We start from the raw sequence: 14219 nt of genomic DNA, 5'->3' as shown, positions 1-14219 counted from the left end.
ATTAATACTAGATCTTTTTCACCTTTCCTGTGTTAATGGATGCTAATCTGGGAGAGATACCAGACTGATGACAGTTTCAGGAGAGGCTGGAAGGGCAGATAAGAACCAGCAGATGACAAAACATGAGTTTTAGCATAGCATAACTTAATGTGTAGAGGGGAAAGACTGATAACACCACACAGGTCTTTTGCTTTCTACACATCCAGTGTGTAATCAAAAAGAGTCTTGTTTTTAAAAGGGTTTCCTATGCTACAGGACACACATATCCAGCAAATGCATTCATCACATCTTAATGCCATTTGCATGCTGTTGCGCGACTCACTGTGATCCATTTTCCGGCCAGTGCATTCAGCGGAACTACTGGGTGAAAACAGATACTTCCAACATTTTAGCAGGATTCTCATTTTCACTGCTGTTCAAATGCTCAGGATATTAGATTAAGAACAACAAAGGCTATTTTCATCAGGGGCATGAAACCCCCCGGTCTTGGTTCACATGAGGTTTGGAAAAAGGGGAATGAGATGAGGGCTTCAGGGGAAGAGCTCAAATTAGATTGACTGAATTCACAAAGTGTGACCCCACCCCCTTACAACTACAACACTTAGTACATGCCGCACCTCAAACCCCAAAGCCAGCCCCCCAACCCCCACGTTTCTAAAAGCCTTTGAGGGAGAGAAGTGGCAAACAATCCTATTCTTTAGGGGAACTCACTGATCACTGACAAGAAATGTCTCTTATTGTACCAGTAGGTAAAACTTTTGTTAATCCAAGACAAGGTTTCCCACATTTTTGTCAGCTAAAACCCCTCTGTCCCAAGACTAAAATAAACCCATCTTAGATCAAGGAAACTACATAACAAATGTCTAAAAGATGTTGCTTTTATTTTGAAAGATACTTGCAATTCATTTGTCAGAGTCATAGCCTTGTGAGCAAGCGTTTCCTTTCTAAATAAAGAAAAAGACATTTAATTTATTTCTGTCTAACAAACCCCCTGCAGTATCTTTGCAAACCTCTAGGGGTTTGAAAATGGGATCTGCATCAGGTTTTGCAAGAGAAACTGCAAAATATTTCTAAGTCAAATAAATAATCGAACAAAACTCTTCTCTAAGATATAAAAACCTTACACTTTGATAAAACAAGAAATGGTACATAATTCCATAAACTAAAACAATCCCTAAGGATCTTTGAACCTACATGTTTGAGGCCTCTAGAATAGGACACTACGAACTGTTCGTGTCAGATAAGCCTAAAGACCCTGCAGGAGGTCACTGTGCAGAGCAAAACCAAAAAAGCCCCCCTCCCAACACACAAAAGAGGGACACAGAATTAACCCCTGCAAGGGCCCTCTCCCATCTACAAGCCTAAATGAGGCTCACAGGTGCAGCAAGAACCCTGTGTGTGTGTATATCAGCTAGAGGGGGCCTACTTGGTTCATTTATCTCATTCATTATGCTTGGATGAGATTTGATGTCTTTGGGCCAAGGGAGAGAGGGAGAGAGAGCGCATGAACAAGCTCTAAACATAAATGACATTCGTGGTGTTGTCTTCCACGGTCTCGAGTGCCAAAAGCACGCGTGCAATGCAGTCGCGCTCTGGATCAAAGACTTTATAGAGTCAGCCGTCTAATGCTTTGACCTTAAGCATGCTCTGATCTCAGCAAATAAGCCCATCACCATCCTGGAATATCCACATCTTTATCGCCAACATAGATGCAACGGCTAAGCTTAGGTGTCAAACACAGAACAAATCCCAAAGGGAAGACCGTTTTCACTTGGATGTACCAAAACTCACCAGCTATTCAAAAACATCATTGAATGCCATTCATCAGCCTAGGACATCACTCAGATCAAAAGGTAAACCAGTAGGCTAATTGCAAACTAATTGCACCACTTTGATTTCCCAGACAACTGTCACCATTGTCAGGCTCGTCAGCACCGTTCTTTGAGATTCAACATCAAAGCGGGTTGCTAGTTAACGCAATTATCGGCATACAGACAAGTGTCATGTGTCACTGGCTCTAATCAACCAATAACTATGGGGTGGAACCTCAATTATTGAAACTTAAATCAAAGTAATTTTACCCTATTATTACAAAGTGTGTTTACACACTGTCAAAATGACATTAAACCACTATTTGCATATCTGTCTCAATCATTTTCACTGAGAGCGGAGGGGGATTCATGCCTCACTGGAACCAAATAATTACCAATAACAGACCTGCATGTTAGGAAACTTCTCAAGAGAGCCATCACATGTTTTAATAGCAGTTATACTGCTTAGCTTAGACTCGACGTACTTTTATTTCTTGACAAAACAATTCTGTGCTTCAGATCAGTGGAAGCTTACTTCAAGCTAATTGCCCACACATGTCCTAGATTGACCGCTCCGCGGATGGTTCCTTTTGCCAGAAAAATTAAGAGCGTTGTCAAGTACTTTCTTGGACCAAAGTAACTATAAATGCCTCCAGATCCCAAGCAATAACCATTTTCAGCTTTAAGCTGAAACAACTGTCGGAAGAGAGTGTTACTTTAGCTGTTAGGCTACATGGCTGCCATGTGCAATCAGGGAACGAGTGCACGGGCTACTTATTGACTAACACTTCAAACGGTGTATTGGTTTCATAGGACCTCATTGCCCGTCGAGCTTGAAACCGAATATAGAAGTAATTTCCTCTGTAGTCTTTATCAGAACCATCATCTAGATCCGCAATATGGGCCCCTCAGCCATGTTGGGCCAGAAAACTTCTGCATGGTTAAGTACATTAGCATTTCTGAAACATTCGTGCAGCCAAGACATGTATAACAGGATTTTACTCCAATCGTATTGGCAATTTAGCAAACTAAAAGACCTATTGAGGTTATTTTCTATAAAAAAATACAGCTATAAATGGCAATATGCTAATTCCAAACCAAGATGCACTTTATAAAGTGAAGGCAATTAACCATTGCCTGTGCAACATTCTCCCTACCACTTTGCGGTCAGGTTCTGGTCAGATTGATTCACTTCCAAACCCAGGTTGTCTTGACCATTGTTTTGACAAACGACGACAGTGATGTATTGGGTGAAAGGGACAAGCTATTGTCCAGACTGTCCTGGGGTTTGTAAGCCCCTAGCATGCTTAGTGGCACTCAGGAATCCCAAGATCCCTTGGATCCCTCAGGCTCTGTCACTGCCTAGCATCTCAGCGCTCAAGAAACAGTAAAGCACAGTGTGGCATGACAGCATGTGTAAATTATTAGCCCATGGGAGCCCCACATGTAAGAATAAAGCGATACTAATCTTGCATGTATAGCAGATGGGAAGCAGCTGCAAGAGAGACAGAAAGATTCTACAACATTCTTCCACTGCAGAAAAGGCACCTCAAGCAAAGGTCATTAGTGTGAACCTCTATCTCCAATGGAACAGGCTTTGAATTGGTGCATTGTCAGAGTGAAGGGCGGAAGACCCAAAGGAATTCCTCCAGGACAAGAAAACTCCCATCCTCTAAGACTGTAGGAATGAAACATAAAACTAGGTCAAATACATATCAAACATTTTTATTTGTCACTATAAATAACGAGCAGTCACAAAAACAATATTATGAAGAATGTACTATTGCTAGGAATTTGAAGGCCAAAAATATAGATACCAAGGAAAAATCTTGCAAGATAAAAGTACATTACATGGTATAATTAAATTTCAGCCCCAAAGCCAAAAGTGAGATGGAGTCATTCTAATTATTCTTAATCTGACTGCAGACTGAAACCAGAAGAGCACAAACTGAGCATTTATGACAGACAAAAAGTTTAAATAATAGCCTCAGAGATGCTTCAAGAGACAAGGGGGAAGATAAATCCTTACGTATAATATTTCTGCCGTTTTATTCTTTTCTTTTCTTTTATGAAATCATACATTAGCAGGTTATCAGGCCTGACACAAGGCAAATGGAATCAGGGCTGGTAAGCACACATTTCCTTTCTTTTTTCATAATTTTCCCCTCCTGCCAACCTTCCTACCCCAGAAAAGACATTTGGCACCTCACGAAAAGTAGGAGTTACAGACCTTCAATATACCCATAAATATTCAATATACCCATATTTCTGTGTAATTTAATTTACATTAACTCTTACAGGTCTTAACAACAACCCATTCCTAGAATACACTTGATCCTTAAACAGGTAGAGGAGAATGTCAGCGCAGAGGACACTAATCTAAATGGACATCATGGATTGAACATAGACAGATTCACTATAAAAAGTCTCTGTTGTTTCCAAAAAACACATACATAGAGATGTTTAGCTGCGTATTATACTAACTATAAGTACACAGTCTCCATTTAAAATGGTGAATTCACATGAACAAGGGGTTTTAAAGTTCACAAGCATTAGCACCTGTTGTGCTGGATATATTTTGCACAATAATCTTTTGTAAACACTTATGCAATTATATTGAATAAGACTTAATGAATGCCACATAAGTGCCTTCTGGGTTATTTGGTTTGAACTTTTACTCACCCTATACAAAAACTACACTTATTATTTCAGTACTTTTCCAAAACTGTGTCAAATCTGATAGGATATTTCTATCTTTAGGGATCACTAGATCCCGGCTACTTCCCCTAGCTTCCTCATCCCAGGCAAATAATGCTCTGTGTCCGGAAGCAAGGTTTAATCCTCTCAGACCCAGAAGTGAAAAGCAGGAACAAGACAGAAAAGGCAAATCCTCATGTGAGGAGGCCCTGTCCGCACTTCGACATCCTGAAATGGCTGGTTGAGTATAATCCCTAAAAAGCATGCCGCAAGCAGGTCATTGACAGAGAGAATTAATGTTTGGTGTGTGTGAGGTGGCTAGTTATCTAGATAACGGTCAACACCCGTACAACCTTAGAGGTTGCTTAGGGCAGTGATAAGAAGAAGATTTGAAAAGGCCGGCTAAACGCATCAATGATGTTAGACAGCTGAAGAGGAAAAGGACAGTTCAGGGCAGTTCAGGACTGAAGATGAGATAAAAGGGGAAATGTTTGATGAATAACCAATTAAACCAACCTAATTTTCCAATTAAAGTCCACATTATTTAGTTAAATAGTTAAATGTAAATAGGTAAATAGAGCAAAAAAAAATTAACTAACCAGTTAAAATTAATTATTTAACTTTAAATATTTCAGTTAAAGTCAATACATACAATTTATTGCCAAAAGTATTGGGACAACCATCCAAATCATTGAATTGAGGTGTCCCCATCACTTCCATGGCCACAGGTGTATAAAATCAAGCACCTAAGCATGCAGACGCTTCTACAAACATTTGTGAGTTGGGTCGCTCTCAGGAGCTCAGTGAATTCAAGCGTGGTACCATGATAGGTTGCCACCAATACAATAAGTCCTTTCGTTAAATTTCCTCACTTTTAAATATTCTACGGTCAACTGTTAGCGGTATTATAACAAAGTGGAAACAATTGGGAATAACAGCAACTCAGCCACGAAGTGGTAGGACATGTAAAAATCACAGAGCGGGGTCAGTGCATGCGGAGGCGCACAGTGTGCAGAAGTCACCAACTTTCTGCAGAGTCAACAGCTACAGACCTCCCAACTTTGTGTGGCCTTTAGACTAGCTCAAGAACAGTGTGTAGATGGTTTCATCAAATGGGTTCCCATGGCCGAGCAGCTGCATCAAGCCTTACATCATCAAGTGCAATGCAAAGCATTCGGATGCAGATTATGGTGTGTGGTTGTTTTTCAGGGGTTGGGCTTGGCCCCTTAGTTCCAGTGTAAGGAACTCTTAATTCTTTAGCATACCAAGACATTTTGGACAATTACATGCTCCCAACTTTGTGGGAACAGTTTGGGGATGGCACCCTCCTGCTCCAACATGACTGCGCACCAGTGCACAAAGCAGGGTCCAAAAAGACATGGATGAGCAAGTTTGGTGTGTAGGAACTTGACTGGCCTGCACAGAGTCCTGACCTCAACCCAATCGAACACCTTGGGGATGAATTAGAGCAGAGACTGCGAGTCAGACCTTCTCGTACAACATCAGTGCCTGGCCTCACAAATGCGCTTCTAGAAGAATGGTCAAAAATTCCCATAAACACACTCCTAAACCTTGTGAAAAGCCTTCCCAGAAGAGTTGAAGCTGTAATGCTGCGTTCACACCAGACGCGAATAGAGCGTCAAAATCGCGTCTACCGCGTCTACCGCGTCTAGTTGGACGCTTGAATATTTTGAATCCATTCGCGCGTCCACATCGAATTGGACGCATGTATAAATCGAGCGTTTGAAGCAAAATAGACACGCATTCAAGGCGCTCCAGGAGAAATATGACATAAAACACCACTCTGCCTCTTTTCATTTTCATAAAAAAAATTTTTTTAAACATTAACAGCCACACAAATGTGGTCCAGGCAACACAAAATATCCTAAAAAATAAAGTTATGAAACTTCTTTGCCCTCAGTCAAAACGATTTGGCAGAAAAATTATAGATTCATGACACCAAAATATCTCATGTTTAACCACTACAGAGGCATCCGAGCCAGCGGCAGACGTCAGAAGGACTGGCCAAGGATAAACTGCTCGCACAGTCAACATGCGAATGAGGCGGAATCACGTCCATCGCGCTGCGCAAAACGTGTCTGTCGCACCGCGTGACCTCCAGACGCGCATCAACGCGTCTTTACATTGACTTATCATTGAAATCACTCGCTCCAGACACTCTATTCGCATCTGGTGTGAACGCAGCATTAAAGCTGTAAAGAGTGGACCAACTCTATTTTAAACCCTACGGATTAAGAATGGGATGACATTAAAGATCATGTGCATTTAAAGGCAGGCGTCCCAAAACTTTTGGCAATATAGTGTACATTCAAGATTTTTTTAATTATGTTTTTAATTTAATTTAAGTAAAATAGTCAAATAAATGAGTAACCAAGTAAATAAAAAAACGTATTGTAATGTATTTTATTATAAATACTTATAAGTCATTTATAAGTTAAATAAATAGTAAAATAAACTTAAAAATCAATAATAAAACATTAGTCACCAAAGATACACAAACAAAGGAATGAAAAAAAAAAAAAGTAAAGCCAAAAAGTCAAACTAACTTATTTAAATGGGGAGAAAAGTGCATTTCTTCAATAAACTGTCTAGACAAACTTTCTGCATCAAATACAGTATCAACCAGAAGTACCGTTGTTTCGACATGTGAAGATATAAATTAATGTTCAGCTACATTGGATATTCTTTACATGACCCAGAATTAAAATAATTACTTCATGATACTGGCCAGTTATTTTATGCAGAATTATAGTGGCTTATCAGTATATGGGATAAGCATAAATTATTCACAATAAGTATTGGCATGCAATATATTATGCAGAATTGGACCTCACACAAATAGAATGCACAAACAATATGTAGTCATACAAGCGCATTACTCTTTGTGCAGAACCCATCCATTGGTGGTGGGAAAAGACGGCAATGGCTGTGGCTCTTAAATTCTAATTTCAGCCTTCGAGTAGAGGAAGCGACAAGGGTCTGGCAATTTGTGATTGGCATGAGAGTAGGAAGCTCTTTAATTTAGCCTCTAGCTCCCTTCTCTTTTTTTAGAGGAGGAAATAATTACCACACGGCATTACCGCTAAACAACAACTGCTCAAGCACTGGGCTTTATCACATCACTAGTTATTTATAATGTTTATGAGTCCTCTCTTCTTACGAACATGAGGGCGCATTCGTATGAAAATAGATGTGGTGAGTGCCAGCAAACCCCTCCTGCGTTCTGCCTCCCTCCCCTCTCACGGCGCTCACACCTGGCTGTTTATGAAGGGGCAGTTGAAAGGGGACATTATGGCCCTGTGCTACAATAGAGGACGTCTGCGCCCAGGCCTCTCAGAGAATGGACGCAGCTGCCACGCTGAGAATGACCATGTTTAAAGGTCCTCGTCACAGTGTGTGTGAGATGGCATTAAATGATGGTGAGGGGGTTGGTCAACTCAAAGATTCATGGAAAGCATTTATGTTTAGTTAAGAAAGTGAAATACTGGGAATTGCTGATGTCATTCATCTGAAAAAAATGGTCTAGAAGCATTCAAAATGAGGGGGCACGTTGATTTGAAACGCAAATTCAAAACAAATAAGTCAGAAATCTCAAAGATATAATTATTAATTAGATTTTTTGAATATCTTTATCAATCTTTGATATTTAACTTTCAATAGTGGAAATAAATTACATTTAAAAATAAAGATTGATAACAGAAAGAAAATGAATAAATAGATAAATAAGAAACTTAATAAATCTTACTATTATTTATTTATTTGTTTGTAACATGAATACCAAAGTTCTTCATCTTATTTATCTATTAATTTATTTGCTTAATCTATTTATTTACATTTCTTTAAAACATGCAAGTTAAACATCAAATTTTGTATGTATTTATCTTGCGAAGAAATAAAAATGTAAATTTATTAAACAAATGAATAAAGAACAGAAAAATGAATAAATAGATAAGATGAACAAAAACTTATATAATATTTAACTTGCATTTGCATTTATATTTAACTTAACAAACATCATGTTTTTAAAACAAAGTATTGAAGTATAAAATTGAAATGTAAAACTGTCAATCACTGATATTTTAAATAAAAATAAAAGTTAAAAAGATTTAACAGAATTTTAGATATCTAAAAAAAAATTAAACCCACCAAAAATGTAAGACCACCATGGAACATCTAAACTTTTATTATCAAATGTGAACTGCAATGCTGTGGCCAGCAGCGGTCATCTTTTAGGACATTGAAACAGATCACATGGGCTTGCCCTGCAACAGGTGCAAATTCCAGTAATACCTCTGTGTTTGGGAGTATTGTGCTTTTATCGGAGCCATTCCAGTGCCACTTGGCGGATAACCGGCCTAGATTCAGGACAGGTATAACTCCGTCTCTTCTGTTTCAAAAACACAAGATTTGTCTGTTTTCCCCATAATAATAATAATAATAATAATAATAATAATAATAATAATAATAATTCACAGCCAGATGCTAGGACTGTGGGGCCAGGGTAATTTTCAGCCTTTGTGAACGTGTGTCCATCCACGAGCAGGAAGCCCACTACATCTTAAAAGTCACTGGTGGGGCTCTGCTGTCACCTCGGTGCTAATTGGGTGCCCATTTAAACAAAGGCAATAAACAACGACCAAAGAGGAACCTCTTGACAGCCATAAAAAAGCCAGTTTGTGAGGAAGAAGAAATCCTATTCTAACCCCCACTGACATCCACTTTCCCCCACAAGCAGCTAAGAAAAGTCCTCCATTTAAAGGAACAGCGAGCTTGACCTGGATCAGGTTCATCTCAGCTGGACGGCCACTGTTCATAGAGCTTCCTCTGAAACCAACTGAATTCATGCAAATTGTGTAGTTACATCACATATTATAGATGTAAAACCTGACAGGACAGCCTGATCTCATAAAAGTGCATATATATAGCACAAATCGCATCTATTATGCAATATATGCAGTTTTCGCATGCATATGATGCACTTTATGGCGTGTAATACACAGGTAACCCACACCACTAATCCTACCCAAGGGGTTTACAGAGCGTATCATATGCACACAAAAACTAATTTTCACGTATAAATTGCATGATAAATATAATTTGTGCTATATATACACACTTTCATGAGATTGTGTTGGACCGGATGTGATGCAACCTGAACCAGAAATGCATAATGTATCCATAAACGCATAATACAATCCATTTGTGCCACACTAAATCTTTTATAGTTGTCATAACCAACCGGTTTTCTTGCCTAGAGTTTATTTAACGGCATCCCTCCAAATTTCTCAAAATATTGTTATTTTAGTATCTTTGATATACTATTATAGTTTGTTAATATTTGGAATTAGTTGTAATTGTAGTTATAGTAATTATGTTTGTCACTTTTATTTGTTTAATTTCTTTTTAAATACGTCAGTATTGTTAAGTTTGAGTTATTTTACACTCTAAAAAAAGGTTCTATATGGCACCAAAAATGGTTCTTCGTCGTAATCATTGAGGAACCATTTTGGTGCTATATAGCACCATATCTTAACATGTTCTGTATATGGTAGCGGTGCTATATAGCACCATAGTTAGCAGTGCTATATAGCACCTTAGTCAAAGAACCGCTGAAGAACCACTGAAGCACCTAAATTGGTGCTATATAGAACCTTTTTCTTTTAGAGTGTAGTGCTTACATTTTATTTCAGCTAGCTGCAAAAGCGACATGTCTCTTTTTTTTTGTTAAAGTTAAATGTCTAATGAAATGTCTTATGTCAAACTAAAAGCATTAAAAAAAAGTTAATTTACTTTTAGATAACATTAACGATAATATCCTTGATTGGCACAGCATGCACAAACAGTGAATGGCAGTGTGACACTTCCAGCCGGATGGGCAGTCCAAGGAAAACCTCCCGCTAGTGGGTGATCTGGCTTTCGCACCACTGATGTGAGAGGGCTCTTTGGAACAAACCAACTAATAATCCCATTAGACCACATAATTTCCTCTGGTACACATTCTTTGACCAAATGGCAGAATAGAACTTGCAGAGTCAAAAGAGAAAGAAAAGGGAAGGACAGTGGAAGTGTAAGGTAAAAAAAAAAAAAAGAGCCTATACTTTTCAGCTGTGCAAGTGAATGAAATGTAAACAGGGCTTTAGAGAACAGCTTTAGATCTTAGCAAACATTGCTGGGGCCCTCTGTTCCACTTTGTAACCCTACTGGCTGGCAGGGAGCTCAGCCTCTTGTCAAGCACCAATCTTTTGTAGTGCTCCCCTGACACTCAGCCAAGCTTCTTTCTCAGGATGTGCTTGCATATGCATGAAGGAAGGACTGGCCTGCTGGCCTCACCCCTGCCACTAGAAGCCGAAACTCTGCACACTATCCTGGACGGAAGTACATTTCACTACCTTATTAGCAGTTCCTGAGTTCCTCACAGAACAATTCAAAGAATAGTTCTCAACGTCCAACCCAGAACCTTCCGCGTCCACTGTCTTAGAACACCTACCAACATTTCAGACCAGAAAACACGAGAAGTAAATAAAAGAACATTTGTTTTACAAACCCAGAGATCTTGATGGCCTGTGTTTTCAGCAAAACGGTGAAAACAGATAAATCTAGTTCTTTCCTCTCCCTTCCTCTTCAGCCGACTTGTTTACTTTTATTCTCCGTTGTAGATAGCAGCCAGCCAGAACGCTCGCTTTCCAGGTGATTTCCTCCAGCCGATGTGGAGGGCTGATTCAGATCCTGCATGTTTAGACAGTGCTGACGACTGAATGGAAGCTAGGGATATAGTGCAGACCTAAATTGGCAATGGTTTTCTCCATGACAAAAACTAAAATTCCCCTTCTCTTCATACTGGGCATTGATACACCACAGAATTAAAGTAATAGTTCACCATCATGTCATTATTTACTCACCCTCATTTTGATCCAAACCTGTATGACTTTCTTTTTTCCTGTGGAACACAAAAGAAAAATAACTTTGTCCACACAGTTTTGGACCCCATTGATTTTCATTGTACGGACAAAAACTGTTGAAATATATTATTTCAGAACATCTTTTGTGTTCCACTGAAGAAAGGCATTCATACAGGTCTGGAACAACAGCAAATTACCATTTTCGTTCTGGGTGAACTATTCCTTCAGTCTAAAAACAGGATGGCCATCATCTGCAACTCTTTGTCTCAGAACACTGAGGTCACCAATCCATAGAGACCTTACACATTAAACAACTACAACAAGCTACAACAAGTCTCTCTCACTCATGTACTTAAGATAGCACAGTGAATCTTCTCTTTCTAAACATCATTCAACAGTCATTGGTGAACTTTAATTGAACTTTAACTTACTGAAGCGTGTCTGTGTTGGGTAAGTTTCCAGTGACGCAGAGCCAATTTAGGCCTGTACTGTCTCCATGCTTTCATTCAGGCCTAGATAATAGTTTCTTCCATGACAAAATAATAAAATTCCCCTTTTCTCCACATTGGACATCGATACACCACAGAATTAAGAAGAAAACATTTTGAAATCCATCAACTGCAGCTTGTTGTCCATCCTAGTCATGGAACCTGAGATTTGTTTTTATGCTAAGGATGGAAAAATGGCATCAGCGTTCATCTTCATGGCAACCAAACCCTGAAAAGGTTGATCTATTTGAGAAGTTTGTCTCTTAAAAAGAAAAAAAAAATGGATTAACTTATCTGTTGAGCACCTGTGAGAGCACTCAAAAAAAAAAATCACCCACTGAAATCAAGAAAAGCTTGTCCTTTCATTCTTTTGTCTGAATTAGTAAAAGTGACATGACGTGAAGGCCGAGTATGGTAACCAAAACTTGGAATTTGTCCTCTGCATTTAACCCATCCAAGTTAGTGCACACGCATTAGGAGCAGTGAGTAGTGAACACACACACGCCCTGGAGCAGTGGGCAGCCATTTTGTTGCGGCACCCTGGGAGCGATTGGGGGATAGGTTCCTTGCTCAAGGGCACCTCAGTCATTTCCTGCCTGTATTGAGCCAAACGAACCTTCATCCTTCGGGTTACCTACAGGTAAGTATTGTGCTACTTAGGGTCACAGTAGCACAAAGATGAGAGCAAATGCATCTGGAATGCTCTGGAAATGTCCTGCATGATCTTCAGGTCATAGAACCGTGAGCACTGTTAGGCGTCATCAAGCAGGTTTACATTTTCAGAGCTGCCGTTTCCCAGAACACACACCAAGACTCCCACAATGGTTAAAAAGTTGTTGAAGCCAAGAATAAGATTTTCTTTGCCACCCACGTGGATCAAAATTCTAAGCTAAAACAACAATATGGCTCTTAGCCCTTTCATATCTCAGTATAATGCAGCTGATACTTTTTGTACCTCACATCCTGTTTGCTGAAGACTACAGAAAGGCTCACCCATCCCTGTGAATTCATCAGTTTAAATTCTCATCTTTTCTGTTATTGCAACATACCAGTTACTGTAATTATTTGCACATTGGTTACACTGGTACACTATGTACTTTACTATGTTTCCTCAATAGCACAAAGTATTAGCTGTTCCACTTGATTCTAAAAGCTATGCACTTACAATGCAATACAAAACAATGGAAACAGGGATACATTAAACATTTAAAATGTAAACCATCTTATTAAGATTAAGATGCTTATGGGAAAAGATACATTCTGGAAAAAAACCATGTAGAGCTGTTACAATCACATTTTACTCAGGAGTTAATAAAGCAGGTAAACCTAATTGAACTAGATCTTTTAGAGTATTCTAAAACTTAGTCTGAGTTTAATGGTCCTCACTAACACTATACTTTGTTTTGCCAATTTGTTCACTAAAATGTTCCATTCAGTCAGTAAATTCTTCAAACTAAAGTATACTTAGCCAATTTAACCCTCTGGTGCTCTTCGGTCATTTCTGACCGGAAAATGTTCTGTTTTGAAATGTTAAAAATCACAGCTTCATTGGAATGATATGAAACTTGGTGACTTCTCTTGCATTAGGTGTAAACACAAAAAAAATGGGGTTTGATTCGAGCATGCTAATTGGTCTTAAAAAAAAAAAGTTGCGTTCATTGTCTTCGGTCATAAATGACCGACCATTGGAAATGAATGGGAAATCGGCAAAAACACAAATTCTCTGAATGTTTGTGTACAATCTACAAATCGGCCACAATGCTGAAAAAAAGTACACAGCATTAAAGGGGTGACACTCTAAAACATCAAGAGTGTGATATTGACACATCCACTCACACACATGCACACTTATTCACACAAACACACCTATGAAAAACTGAACCTATGAACCTATACTCCCCCTTGTGCTCTTCTGTCAAAAATGACACCATAAGAAATGAATGGGAAATCTGCAAAAACACAAATTCACAGAAAAAAATCTATATTTCTAACAAACAAAAAAAATATCTAAAACTTTATAATAAATAGTCTGAGATTTTTTAAATATATATTCAAAACCATAAAAAAAAATCATTAAATGTGTTCAAAAGGGAACTAGGGAATTCTCCATTGAATGATTACACCCATGGTTGCATGATTTCTTAAATAATTCCAAAAGAGGGCGCTAATCTGCCTTCAAAAAAATTATTTTGAAGGCCTAGTCTCTATTTTAACCTGAAATACTGCAATAATATATATATTTTTTTAATAAAAAATAAAAAAAAAGTATAATTTTCAATGGCAAAAATAGACCATAATTATTG

Source organism: Gobio gobio (genome assembly GCF_949357685.1).
Source record: "Gobio gobio genome assembly, chromosome: 23".
NCBI classification, from domain to species: Eukaryota; Metazoa; Chordata; class Actinopteri; order Cypriniformes; family Gobionidae; genus Gobio; species Gobio gobio.
This window is presented reverse-complemented; position numbering follows the sequence as displayed.